The 14,066-nt window shown below is 37.8% G+C and overlaps 1 protein-coding gene across 3 annotated transcripts in view; it reads right to left on the bottom strand.

The window, feature by feature from the left end:
• The window catches only part of MAP2K5 (mitogen-activated protein kinase kinase 5), a 277,318-nt gene that overhangs the window by 201,404 nt on the left and 61,848 nt on the right, over positions 1–14,066 (bottom strand). The gene's annotated exons all lie outside the window — the stretch shown is intronic.

Genomic DNA, 14,066 nt, shown 5'->3' with positions numbered 1-14,066 from the left:
TGTTTCAGGGAAACCAGCACTGACAGTTGTTGCCTTCCATAATAGATAAACACATTAGCCAGGCTCTAGCTGTTAAAATAGGGAATCCAAAGTAAACAGCAGTTGTAAAAAGCTTTTATGTAAACTATACTAGTTCAAATAGCAGTCTATGCCAACATTCCTTCTGCCTAAAAATCCATTACAGATGCTTGACCACTGATTGCAAAATAATTTGTGGATAAGCAACAGGGCCCTCGAACTGTTTTAAGTGTCAAATAAAACAAGTTATTTGGTTACAGATATTAATAGCTCTTTCAAAGTGCTGATTACACATACAGCTCACAAGTCAACCTAAAATACGATACCAGGAATGTGGCTGGGCTAGAAGGATTTCCAATCAGAGAAAAACTACCACAACCCTGTTTTATCATTTCTTCTTCCTTCTCTTTGCTCTAGTATTTACTCCCACACTTGCCTCAAAGTTAATGTGAGCATTACCGCCTTCATATTTCTTCCATAAGCTGATGTGGTCTTGTTCAAACCTATAACATTCCCCACACCAACTAGAGTAATGTCTTTTAATATAAAGCCTAATGATGAGAATAGAAGAAAGAAATGCAGTAGTTAGGCAATACATGTGGGATGGAACAGGAATACCTTGAGGATTAACAGCTAGGAAACTTCTTTCCAGAAATGGCTTGATTACAGTGTAATTTCTGCTCACAGTTTCTTGGTGGAAAGCTAAGAAAAAAGCACTTTCCAAAATCAGATATGACAATGGCTATCTCAGAAGGCCGCCTCCTACTAATAATTAATATTCCATTGTGCTTTATAGTGTTTTACATATAGAAGTTATTTGATTTGTAGAAAAAATTGTGAGGTAGATATTATTATTTATAGATATGGAAACCAAGGCTCAGTGAAGCTAACGACTGCTTCAGGATTCCTGTTTGGTAAGTGTTGGGTGGGAACTGGATTCAGTTCCTTGGAAGCCAAATCCGATGCCCGGCCCCATAAACCTTGTCTGAACATAAACTGGTTGGTTCCAGATCCTCTAATTCCAGCTGTCTTCAAGGCTCTCTGGATATGGTCAGACTTGATTTTTAAAAAGCAATAGGGAAAAATCGATTGAATGACTCACTTTTCAGAGTTACATTAACTTTTTTAGGTCACTGGGGTGCAATTTACTAAATTACCTCTTCTAGAGCACTAAACGGTACCCTAGTGGGTCAAAAGAGTAAATGCACCTCTGAAAAGTGAGCCATTTATTCCCTTCTTCCCTACAGTACCAGATGTAATATATCCCCTATGATGGAAATATTAACCCATTTCCATTAAAAACTCAAGAAATTGTTTCACCCTAGATAAAATGAGTATGGGGAAGCATCCACGGGAAAAAAAAAAAAAAAAAGCAAAACTCACTTTCATAATCCTGTCCAGAATATTGTTGAAACGTCAACACGTAGTTCATGAGAATATTTGTTTTTGATCTATTTTAATGAAGACCTCGAAACAGAACAGAAATATAAATTCAAAGCTGATAGCTGTAGGGAAGAGATACACAGGATATCATGATGGCTAGCTTCATCCTGCACTGCAGTATTTAAAAAATAAGCTCAAGCATTTATCATGCTTATAAAATCAGGATATATCACAAACAGCTGTTCTTTTACATGTATCATTATACCACAGGTTATCCCTGTTGCCTGAAAAAAAAAATCCCTTGGCTGGCAAGTAAGCATCTTATTACCTCTAATCAGTATAAAGGTAAAAGTCTCTGAATATGGTTTCAAGTTGCCGTAGGAATAGCTATTGAGTGATTTAACATTTGCAAGATACCTTAACAAAGCCAAATGTTAAGTTTTCAGCACTGTTATTCCCTTACTCTTCTGGAAGATGGCTATGCGATAAAAATAAGACAACTTTAATTTAAGAATCATCCAGCTTCTAATTAAACTGCCATAGGCAGCTGGCTGGATAAGTTTTAATCAGTTTCAATCACCTATTGATTGGTATACTGAAGCCAAAAAAATTAAAAGTAAAAGATGATTGGGGAATTGTCCCATCTCAGAACAACAGTAGAGGCCTCTGTAAATAACTCCTCTTTTAACCATCAGCTAAATGAACACTTCAATACTGCAGTACAGAGTCTTCTGCAAAATTAACTAACAAGCAGAAATTTATCAGCTTCAGCCAAAATCAATGCTGAAATCAATTTGAACACTGGTTGTGTCTAAAGGGGCTCATTGGCAATTTAGGGAAATTACACCATGTAAATGCCTGTGCTTTAATTGAACAGTTTCATCAACTAGGCTGTGATTGCTGTCCATTCATTTATTTACTTTCACTGCAGCTACCATTCTGCAAAGGAATGGCTTTTGTCAGGCTGGAGAGAGGCACTTTGTCTTCATTTTGTGCACTTTTGTGCATAACAGACTTCCCGAAGCAGGCATATCATGAGTAGGGTCAAAATGAACCAGGAGAGGCTTTTTCCTTTAACATAAAAACTGAACCACACTTCAACTACCATCATAGTTACATCATCTAGGGACAGTCATCATTAAGCCCCAAAATATGGAGGAATGTCAGTTACTTCCCTGCATATGGCTCTTGGGCCTCTATGCTAAGGAGCCTCTGGTTTGGACAACAGAAGGAAAGTGTCCGGATTCTAAACTCAATTCTACCATGATTTTTTTGAGATATCTATGGTGACTTCCAAAAATATATAAACTCTATTAGAAAATTCTCCTTCAAAAATTAAGTCCAATGCTGAAGTGACTTAAGTTTAGAGGTCAGCTTTAACATCTGACATGGGATTAATCAATTACTTCAAAGATTACCAGTTCCAGGGAAGAAGGAGGTAGCTGTTTGTTCCTATGGATCATTAGTAAGGTACATGTGCCTGATGCAAAAGAAAAAAAAAAGTACAACTGTAGTGTATTTGCTAGAAAATGCTGGCACAGTTTCTAATGCTTGTACATGGTTTGCTCAGTTTAGCCCCTCAAACAACCAAAACATAATTATTTCCTAGGAAGGACACTGGGAAGGGGCTTAGAAAGCCAGTTGTGGTCCTATCTCTAACGTGCTTTGAGTCCTCAGGGAAATCCATCAATTTCTCCATAGGTCAAATGAAGATGGTGATACCTACTCTACCAAGCTGTATCTCAACGCAGCTGAGCGATAATGCAGAGTAAGTTATGGTGGCCCACTCTGGAATCATAAATCCACCACTAGGACTCTGAGCACCTCTTGTGACTTGGTGTATGGAGGCAGGCACGGCCTTGCAGCATTTTACTTGGGCCTCAAGAAGAGCAGGAAAACTTCTCATTTGTCGTTTTCAGTAAGTTACCCCAACTATTGTGTCCTTCTACACTCACTAAGAATTACCTACAAAAAAAGGTAAAAAAGAAGAAGAAATAAATGGTGTATATAAACTTAAATGAGTACATGTGTTTATGGTAAAAATTCACTCTAACTTTATACCACTTATCATTTTCTCTACCACAATGAAGTTTCACTGGCTATACGTGTTGTTGACGAGACAATGTAAAAATGGATTTTATTCAGAGTTTTTAGATAACTTTTCTGAAAACTTAATTATGGTTTAATCAGAGTTTTATGTTTATGAAGTATATTGTTACATTTTGCTGCTACAGTTAGCAGTCATAATAGAATCAGTATGTTTGAGAATCTTACACAATACATATATTCCAAATACACTAAGCTTGTTAAAATGCTATACTGATCGTACCCTAAAGCAAGTCCTAATTTTATCCGAACATTTTTCATTTCATTATTTGAATTCACAAATCAAAACCCAGGAACCCTGCTTTTAGCAATAATATGGTATACTCTTGTTCTTTCTTTTTGCAATACTGACAAGGAAAGGTATGAAAACTTTAGGATCAAGAGGACAACATAATACAAAGTCATATTTAAAAAGCAAATTAATGTTTAAAAAAAAACCCTTTATGCTTAATCTATATTGCTACATCCCCCTCTTCTTTAGTAACCTGCTCCTCAGATCCAGTGTTAGTGTACAAATCAGAACCTAAACATATTTCATTCCAGTAAGGCAGCAATTTAACAGAAACATGGTCTCTTACATCAAAATAACCAACGATGGAGCAAAGAAAAAAACTACAGCAGAAAGTTATACACAGTAAATGCCTTTTGGACTTTCCAGTGAATTATTTTCCAAAAAAGCAATTTAAGTAAATACCCTAGATGCTACGGTATACAAATACTTTCTTGTGCTATATGCCAACCAAGACACTACCATTTTCCAACACATCAAATACTGTAAAAAAGCTAAAAAAAAAAAAATTAACATGTCTTATAAATCAGGAAATACATCACTTCCACCAACACAACCATACAATTAATTTCGGGATTCGATTATTAAATTCTAAGGTTTGGATAAGTAAGGAGGCCCAAAGGACAGATCAAATAACAAATTATGCTGTGGTAACTGTCAGCCAAGGAACAGTTGTTCTGGTCTAACATCTACTAAGAAGTCTCTAAAATTACCAGCTAGACATGGCATACCACTAACTTTCAATATTATTTATTAATTTCTATCCTACATTCAAAAATAACTTGAGTAAAAAAATTGCCATTCAGACAGTGAAACAGAGAAACCTCAGCCTGAGAAGCAGACTTAAGTACCAATTTAGGTAGGTGAAGACCTGAGTTCCAGTCCCAACCTGACCTTGGGCATGCATGCCACTTAATACCTGCAATGTTTATCTTCCTCCCTGGTAAAAACTGAGTAACTATACTGACTGTGTCTTCTTAACAAGGACCAACGACCTAGCATGATCTGGCCACTGTCCATCTCTCTGCTCTCCTCTGAGCTCACTATGCTCCAACCACACTGGCCTAGACAGAATTCATGCCCATTTGGGGGCTTCTGCCTGGGTGGTTCCCATCTGCCTGGAAGGTTCTGCTCTCAGGTTTTCCCATGACTGGCTCCTTCCTGTCCTTCAGGTCTCAGCTCAAACATCACCTCCTCAGATAAGCCTTCTTTGAGCACCTATTTAACATTGTTTACAGCAATTGCAAGGTATTTATTTCCTAGATTTTTGTCTGTTTTTCCCACTAGTGTGAGCTCCAGGAGTGCAGGGACCTTGTCTGTTTTGTTCACTACTGGGTCGCATGTGCTTAGAACAGTGGTTGGCACACAGTGACACTCAGTATGTATTTTCTCGGTGAATAAACGAATATACAAAAGACAAAATTTAAAAGAGCAAAACCAAGCAATACCTGACATGAGATTCCTATGGTAGCTGAATACTGGATTTAGTTCTGGAAGATTACATGAAACCTCTGATGTCATCTCATCTTCAGGTCTCAGCACTTTTGAATGATAGCCATACTGTTCTACTTACGGGAGAAAAGTTTATCACCTCCCAGAGCACTCGGCAGTGGACAACACTTTGTGTCCTCCTTAGGATGTGGAGAATCTGCCTCTGCAGGCTAATTCCTGACACACTCCCCAGGCACCTATAAGAGGTTGGGAACTGTGCTGGGCACTGGGAGGACTTCCACCAAGGTTAGCCAGACATGGACTCTCCTCCAGGAAGGATAATCCAGTGGAGAAGAACAGTAAGAAGAGTACACTACTCACTCTAATCAAAAGCAGACTGGGACAGAGGCACTCAAGGAAGCAATTTGAGCATAGCCTTCAGAAGAGCACACAGCGAACCTGTTCTTCTGTCTGCAGGACAGCTTTTCAGATTTTTTTTAAGTCAGCTGTCATGGAACCTCTTGATTTTATCTTCTTTAGATAAAAGAGCCAATTTCTTCAACCACTTCTCAACTCAAATACCAGTTCCTCTATGAAGTCTTACCTGTGTCTTCCAGAGGTAGGAGCTAAAAGTCATCACTCCTTCCTCAGGCCCCAGGGCCTGTGTACCACACGTACAGACATGGAGCCCACACTGCTGAATCCCATACTTATGTGGACAGATCTTCTCCACCCATCTGAACGCAGGTCTGACAAGGGCCAGGTTGTCTCCAACATCCCACATGGTGCCCTCTACACAGCATATGCTCAGGAAGTGACTACTCAACAAACAGATAAAGAGGACTGGACAGGCACAGTTCCAAGGCCCCTCATTATTCTTTCTAGGAGCTTCTGGTTGCTCTCTAAACCATCCATGTTTCTCTCTAAAATCAGCACCCAGAACTAGACACATAAATCTAATGTGGATACTGCAGAATGAAGTCAAACCCAGATGTTATACCCTCCTAATGCAGTCAGAGAACAGATTTCACATGGAAAATAGATCTCCTCCAACCCATAACGTTTACCTGTTCACAACCACTTCTGCTGGGACATTAAATTTCTTTATAAGAAAGCATTTTTATTAATAAAATATTAGAAAGGAGTCTTGCCACTTCAAAACTATTTTTTCCCTGGATGGAGATGGTGTTGAAACACTAGATTCAGCAAATTCTTACTTGAAATATTACCATAATGTATTGATTTTTACCAGACTCAATTGACTGAAAAGTTGTTTGTATAGCAATATTGGCCAAACCAATATACTAGAACAATTCTGTTACCCGCAGTAATCAAGTACATTTCTGAAGTATAATTATACTGTCATAAAAATAAAGCCAAGATACCCTTTTCCAAGCAATAAAACGATAGGGGCTATAAAACAGGAAGAAGAAAAGGCTAAATAAATGAGGTTTTTAAAAATGAAATTTAGTGTCTTTCAAAACCACCACCGCCTCCTCTTCCTTCCCTTAAGCCAAGGTTAGCAGAAAATGATCAATACTTCAACCTCAATAAACTATTTCAATAATAGTTAATTCGGGTGGAAACAGAGTCTGAAAATCTCTGCTCAGTGACCTGTGACATCCTGTCATGTTGGCTGGATGCCAATAATCCATCATTGCCATAATGGATATGAGCACGTGTGAAGTTGCAGGAACACTGTGTGCAGAGTTGGGGGAGGTCCGGGAGGAAAGCAAAAATGGGAAAGGTGTCGAGAATCAAGAGCTCAGGTTCGTTCTTTACATTCTAATCAATACAATACACCTTATTGTATGAAACAAACCTATAACAGTGAATGCTGAGAGAGGGGGAGAGGGAAACATACATAACTAATTTTATTTGACAAATACTCATTGATTTTCTGAAAACATAAATATCCTTGCTTGTCACATGATACTATAATGCAATCCAGCCATATACAAGTATTTAATTTTGCATTAAAATGATGTCTCATTTGCTTGTTTAAAATATGATCTTGAGTCCAAGGAAAAGGCTCTTCATTTGACTGGGAATTTAAAGTTAAAATAAATCAAACAATCACACTAGCTCTCAGATCAATATCAAAACCACTTAAAAATGACTCTTAATTTAAAAGATGCAGTTAGGGGAGAAAATGTAAAGGAGTGGGTCACTGATGCAGTCACTACAGAAGCTGGGGACAGACCTACTGCTCCCTGTTTTGGTTTGGCACCTTCACGTGGGCTAGTGAAAGTTTTCTGGGTACTACGTGGTTCTCAATATTTTACCATCAAGGGCCGTTTTTATGATGCTTTTCTCCCAGCAATATTGTGTTTTAAAATATTTTGTTTACCAAACCACACTGAATTAAACAATTCATATATTTTCACATTTATATAACTATCAGGACTTCTAATTTTCAAGAACTAAATCATGTTACTATAATGAGTTAATGTAATTCCAGCCCCAAACCAAAAAAAAAGTCATGTTTTAGTTGGCCTGTGCGGCCATATCACAAGGGTTATCATACAACTTAATAGCTCATGTAATCTCAGTTACCACCTCAGAGGACCACCTCCAACCCACTGACCAACAAGCATCTCTTAAAATAGATAAGACAACAGAAAGAAGACGAGACCAACGCCTTTAAGAATTACTACCCTTTCCCTGTTCTTGTTGTCTCTGTTGTTGTTGGGTGCCTTCAAGTCAATTCCAACTCACAGTGACCCCATGTGACAAAGCAGAATGCCCTGTAGGGTTTCCTAGGCTGTAATCTTTACAGAAGCAGATCAGCAGGTCTTTCTCCTACAGAGCCACTGCGTGGGTTCAAAATGTCAACCTTTCGCTTAACAGGCAAGCATTTAACTGTTGGATATGTTCAAATTAACTCTTAAATAAAGGTTTATATCGAATCTTCAAAACACCATGTAGACAGTATATATGATACCCAATATTATCACTGAGAAAATTCTACACTAAATCCAGATTAGACTCTTTAACTGCACCGCAGGAGCAGCTGGAGGTAGAAAACTCACCACTGTTTTCAAACACGTAGACACTAAAATACATGGGCAAGAAGCTGACAATTTGAGTCTCAGCTTGAATAATATGCATTAACAAAAAATATATATAAAAGATAATCCAGACTCCACCAGCCTGAGACCAGAAGAACTAGATGGTACCCGGCTACCACCAGTGACCGCCCTGACAGGGAACACTACAGAGAGTCCCGGATGCAGCAGGAGAAAAGTGCAGAGCAGAACTCAAATTCACGCAAAAAGACCAGACTTAATGTCTGACAGAGACTGGAGGAACCCCCAAAATTATGGCCCCTGGATGCTCTGTTAACCCAGAACTGAAACTATTGCCAAAGCCCACTCTTCAGACAAAGATTAGACTGAAAAAAAAAAAAAAAAAAAAAAAGATAATCCATAAGTGCTTGTTGGCTGATTGATTTAACATGATTTAAATTCTAAGAGTTAAATTTTACTTCACTTTTAGACCCAAAGTTTCAGTGACTCCATCAAACAATGTGTTGAGGAAGCAAAGAGCCTGAGTGACTGGCCTTTGGAATTGGAGAATGTTAATCAGAGAATGTTACCAAATAATCAGCCTGTTAATTACTTTCATTTCAATGTGACATACTAACCAAGAAAACAGGACAGCAACTAGTATATTGGGTCAATGGATGCTGAGTGCTCAGTTTTAACATATGAAAAGAAATTAATCATTTAAGTACAGTATATGCCCTTAGTTTGGAAAGTTTTATTCTTCCAGGTGGATGTTCTAAAACAATTATGTAGCCTGCTGTAATCTTCTATAACTAGCTAGATATGGGGAGGATCGAATTAAACAGCCCTACTAAAACCTGATTGAAAAAACCTCCACCTTCCTCATTTTCATTTCAGACAATACGTATTAAGCATCTATTCTACCCTTAGGACTGTGCAGGATACACTAGAAAATACAAGGAAACACAGTGGACTCTGCCTGACCTTGAGAAACAACACTGCCTGGGGGGAAAAACATCGAAGAGAAGAGACACTGTAGAGTTTTCTGGCTTTGCCACTGAATGGCCACAGAACTGCAAGCCCTAGTTTTTGCAGCGGTAAAATGGGCTTAACATCATACCAACTGTCCCGTAGCAATTTGAAAATAAAATGTGCTAAAAGAGAAAATACTTTGAAACTTTCAAAAACTCACTATACTTATGTAAGATATAATAATAAGATATATCTTATTCATGAAATAACTAGGTATTGGTCAAGTATAATATGTGTCATAATATAAATGCAGAATTTCCCAAGTGAATTCAATGCAACTTTAATTCTGTGAGATGTTTACGTATGTTCCTCAAAAAGAGTCCCGTGGCCAAAAAAATCTAGGAAACACAGGGTTTAACAAAGTTAAACAGATTTTTCTATTATTAGTACTACCATTACCAGTTGTTGTTAGCTGCCATTGAGTCAGTTCCCTACTCATGGTGACCCTATGTACCATGGGATCAGACCATTGTGATCCACAGGGTTTTCACTGGTTGATTTTTCAGAAGTAGATTATCAAGCCTTTCTTCCCAGTCTGTCTCAGACGGGAAGCACCGCTGAAACCTGTTCAGCATCATAGCAACACGCAAGCCTCCGCGGACAGAGATGGTGGCTCCACTTGAGGTACATTGGCCAGGAATCAAACCCAGGTCTCCCACATGGAAGGCGAGAATTCTACAACTGCCTCCACCATTACTACTAGCCAACACGTAATAAATGTCAGGCATAGTGCTAAGCCTTTTATATGGACTATCTCATTTAATCTAACAACAACTGTGGAAAATTATGTACTATTATTATTTAAGGCCCAGTTAAAAGCCCACACTCTCCACGAAGCTTTAGATTCTACCTCCAAGGTGATTTCTCCCTCCCCACAGAACAAACACCCCTGAATGTAATAATTATCCTGAATTTAGTAATTTCCATTCCCACTACATCTTTTTGTACTGTAATTTTTAAATCAAGGCATCATTCGCATAAAATAAAGTGCACAAATCTTAAACATAAAGCTTGACAAACTTTACAAATGAATACAGCTATGTAATATCACTTAAGAAGCCCTGGTGGTACAGTGGTTAAGTGCTCGACTGTTAACCGAAAGGTCGGTGGTTTGAACCTATCAGCCGCTCTGTGGGACAAAAATGTGGCAATCTGCTTCCATAAGGATTACAGCCTTGGAAGCCCTATGGGGCAGTTCTACTCTGTCCTACAGGTTCGCTATGAGTCGGAATCCATTCAACGGCAACAAGTTTGGTTTCTGGTATTATTACTACCCTTTTAAAGATGGGGAAACTGAGGCAGATGACATTATATAACTTGCCCAGGGTCACACAGCTAGTTAGTAGCACATGCAGGATTCAAACTCAGAGTCCTCACACTTAAACCCAACACATACTGTTGTTTTTATATTTTCTCAAAGTTTTTGAAATTCACTGTGAATCTCTTGGAGAGGAAAAGAATATGTCTCCTGAATTTATTTTTCTAGAGCAACTAGAAGCACTTTGAGAAATGGAACGATAATGAAAACGCATCCATTTCTTTTTCTAAACTTTTCTTCTTCCTAGGCTTGGACTATATTTTAGTCTAAGCTATTTCACTTATGATCCATTTAACCCAAACTAGTAATCCAAGAAATACCAACTTAACATTACCTATCTAAATTAGTATCACAATACAGAGAACAATTCAGCAGAATCCATATTACCACTTGGTTTAAGTGTCTGGGGCCGGAATTCCACGTTATATAATTATAGAGAACATCTAGACTTAAAGGATGAAAATGTGAACAACTATTAAATAATATATATTGCAGTTACACACTATATCAAAGCCCTTGAAATTCACAACACCTCATCAAGTGGAGCAAATAAGACTGAAGTACTAAAGTTTTGCTTTGCATTTATTAGCTTTATTACACTTTGTAAGAGAAAAATTAAACAGGCCCATTAGGCAGTTTTGTTACCAATGAGTGGATTTTTCAATATTTTCTTCATCTAGTTTATGTAGCATAGCCTGTAATGTAATCATTTTGTTTGAAAAATCACAATTTTTATAGTCAGCACCATTAAGGTAAACTTAGTGTAGGAGAAACTCAATCATAACACATCAAACACTAGTTTTATAGAGACTTTAGTAAAGAGGGTTCTCATTTCTTGATGATTATACCATTTCTTTGCTGAACTAAAAGTCAGAGATATGAGAACAACAACACAAGTTGAAGTCCAGGCTGAAATGATGGCTAATGATCAATGACAAGTAGTTATGCAGCTTGGAGCCTTCACATTCTTTACCCTTAAGAATCATAAAAGCAATAACATAAATGAAATTTCTTCTTTTTATAAGAAATCTACTAGATAACTAAAGTACTAAAATAATCATGATACTGCCACTCATCATTCATAAGCAACAACTGTCAAGCACATATTAAATCTTAACAACGTTTATATAGAGCATTAGCAATGGCAGCTAAATAAACTCTTAGGATAAGTTGCTAATGTCACCATAGTATTTTAGCAAATGAAAGGCCTTGTGCTAAGGACCTGTGGGAGAACACTCCCTTGGACACTGTGGCCGGAATGGAGGAGAAGTTCTAGCCATGCTTCTTAGCTAAAAACATTAACAATTTTTTGTTGTGAATTTTCCTTGGGGGATAACCATGTTATTTCCACTCCCCTGTACATCCTTCTTTTGATAAGGTAATGTTCCGAGGTAAATAGTTAAATTTTTAACATTTAGGATATTATCTTTAGTAAAAATTATCTGCTGGGGATTGGCAGACTTACGTTTTCTCTCTTCTAGAATAAGCCAGGATGGTAAATTCACAATAAGGCTTCAATTATAAAATATAAACGTGTTTGACACCTCACGGCACAAAGTTTCTAGGCTCAAAGGCAAAGGACCACAGACTCGGGGGACATCTACATCAACTGGCACAACATAGTTCATAAAGACAATGTTCTGCATCCTACTTTGGTGAGTACTGTCTCGGATCTTAAAAGCTTGTGAGCAGCCATCTAAGATACAACTATTGGTCTCTTCCCATTCGGAGCAAAGGAGAGGGAAGAAAACCAAGAACTCAAGGGAACAATTAGTCCAAAGGACTAATGAACCACATGAACCAGCCTACATGACCCTGAGACCAAAAGAACTAGATGGTGCCCAGCTACCACTACTGACTGCTCTGACTCGGATCACAACAGAGGGTCCTGGACAGAGCCAGAGAAAAACGCAAAATAAAAAAATTAAATTTGCAAAAAAGACCAGACTTACTGGTCTAACAGAGACTGGAGGAACTCCCGAGACCATGGTCCTAAGACACCATTCTGACCTGAAACTGAAGCCATTCCTGGAGACCACCTTTCAGCCAAACCATAGACAGGCTCATAATATAAGCAATAACACTCAAGAAGAACGTGCTCCTTAGAACAATCAATTACATAAGATCAAGAAGGCAACATTTTCCCAAAAGCAAAGATGAGAAGGCAGGAAAGGGTAGAAAATCTGGATAAAAGCAAACAGGAAACCCAAGACGGAAATGGGAAGATTGCTAACACATTGTGGGGAATGCAACCAATGTCATGGAACACTGTATATGCAAACTATCTAATGGGAAACTAATCTGCTCTGTAAACTTTCACCTAAAACACAATAATTTTTTAATAAAAAATAGCTTTAAAAAATATATATATATACACACATGTTTTAGAGTTAAACATTTGGTGAAATAACATAGGTAAGAAGTAGGGTAGGTATCTAAAGAAATGTGTTTTGATTCTATTCAGATCAAGTAAAAGGAATCCAAAGAATTTCTAGAAATATTTCCTGTTTTATTATATCTGGCTATCAGCATAAGAGCAATAAGAAGAAGAAAGGGTGAGGCTTTGAAAACCGTTTCCTCCAGGGAATTCAAGGGAAGCAAATGGAGGTGCATATGTTCCTTCTTCTTTCTTCTTTCCTCTCTAAGGGTATCTGAACCCAAGAACTTCAGACCAGCGTAAAAATTCAAGTCAGATAAGAGTAAGAAGGAGAGGACTAACATGAAGAGACTCTATTTATGGCGTAATGGGGGCTACATAGAAAGGAATGCTAGCATGATCCAGGGAAAGAGAACAGTAGCCTCAAAACTCAGTAGATACACCAGGCATCAACTGTTTTAAGGGCAAGGCCCAAGGATCATGCTAGAAATATGTTATTATCTATTAACTTTCAAAACAACTATTCGTAATAGTCAGTCATCTGAAGGAATAATCCAAACACGTGTACATAAGCTCTTAAAGGACTAGATTTAGGAGAAAAGACTTACACCCTATATCTATCTGTAGAAGCCCTGGATGTGTGACTGGACCAGATGATTCTGTAGAAGCTTCTAATGCTGGGAAATCTAGCTCTAACATCAAGGCTGCATGTGGATGTCCTGGGGTTTCAGGGTATGACCTTTTATGGTCACAGGGCAATTTTTATCTGAATTCATGTAGTTAATTAGAACTTAAGGATCTAAGAACATTAGTAATCGATTAGGAAATAAACTATTTCAGAACTTTGAAAATATATATTAGTGTCACTGTGAAAATATCCAAGGTAAAAACACCATCATAACGTAATGCAGGCTTAGTGTATATGTGGAAAACAGTTCTCTGGAGGAAAGCTTTATTACTCCCTCAGGGCTTTCTTACAGAGTATACATTTTTTAATTCCTAGTGGAATATTTTTCATACACCATTGGAGACTATTAAGTACCAGATATTACATAATGTAGTTTAAACTTTGCACTACTGCATAAGAAAGACTTCCCTGTTGAG

This window comes from Trichechus manatus, unplaced genomic scaffold (assembly GCF_000243295.1).
Source record: "Trichechus manatus latirostris isolate Lorelei unplaced genomic scaffold, TriManLat1.0 scaffold00030, whole genome shotgun sequence".
Lineage (NCBI taxonomy): Eukaryota > Metazoa > Chordata > Mammalia > Sirenia > Trichechidae > Trichechus > Trichechus manatus.
Note: the sequence above shows the minus strand (reverse complement) of the source record. Positions and strands in the feature narration are given on the sequence as shown.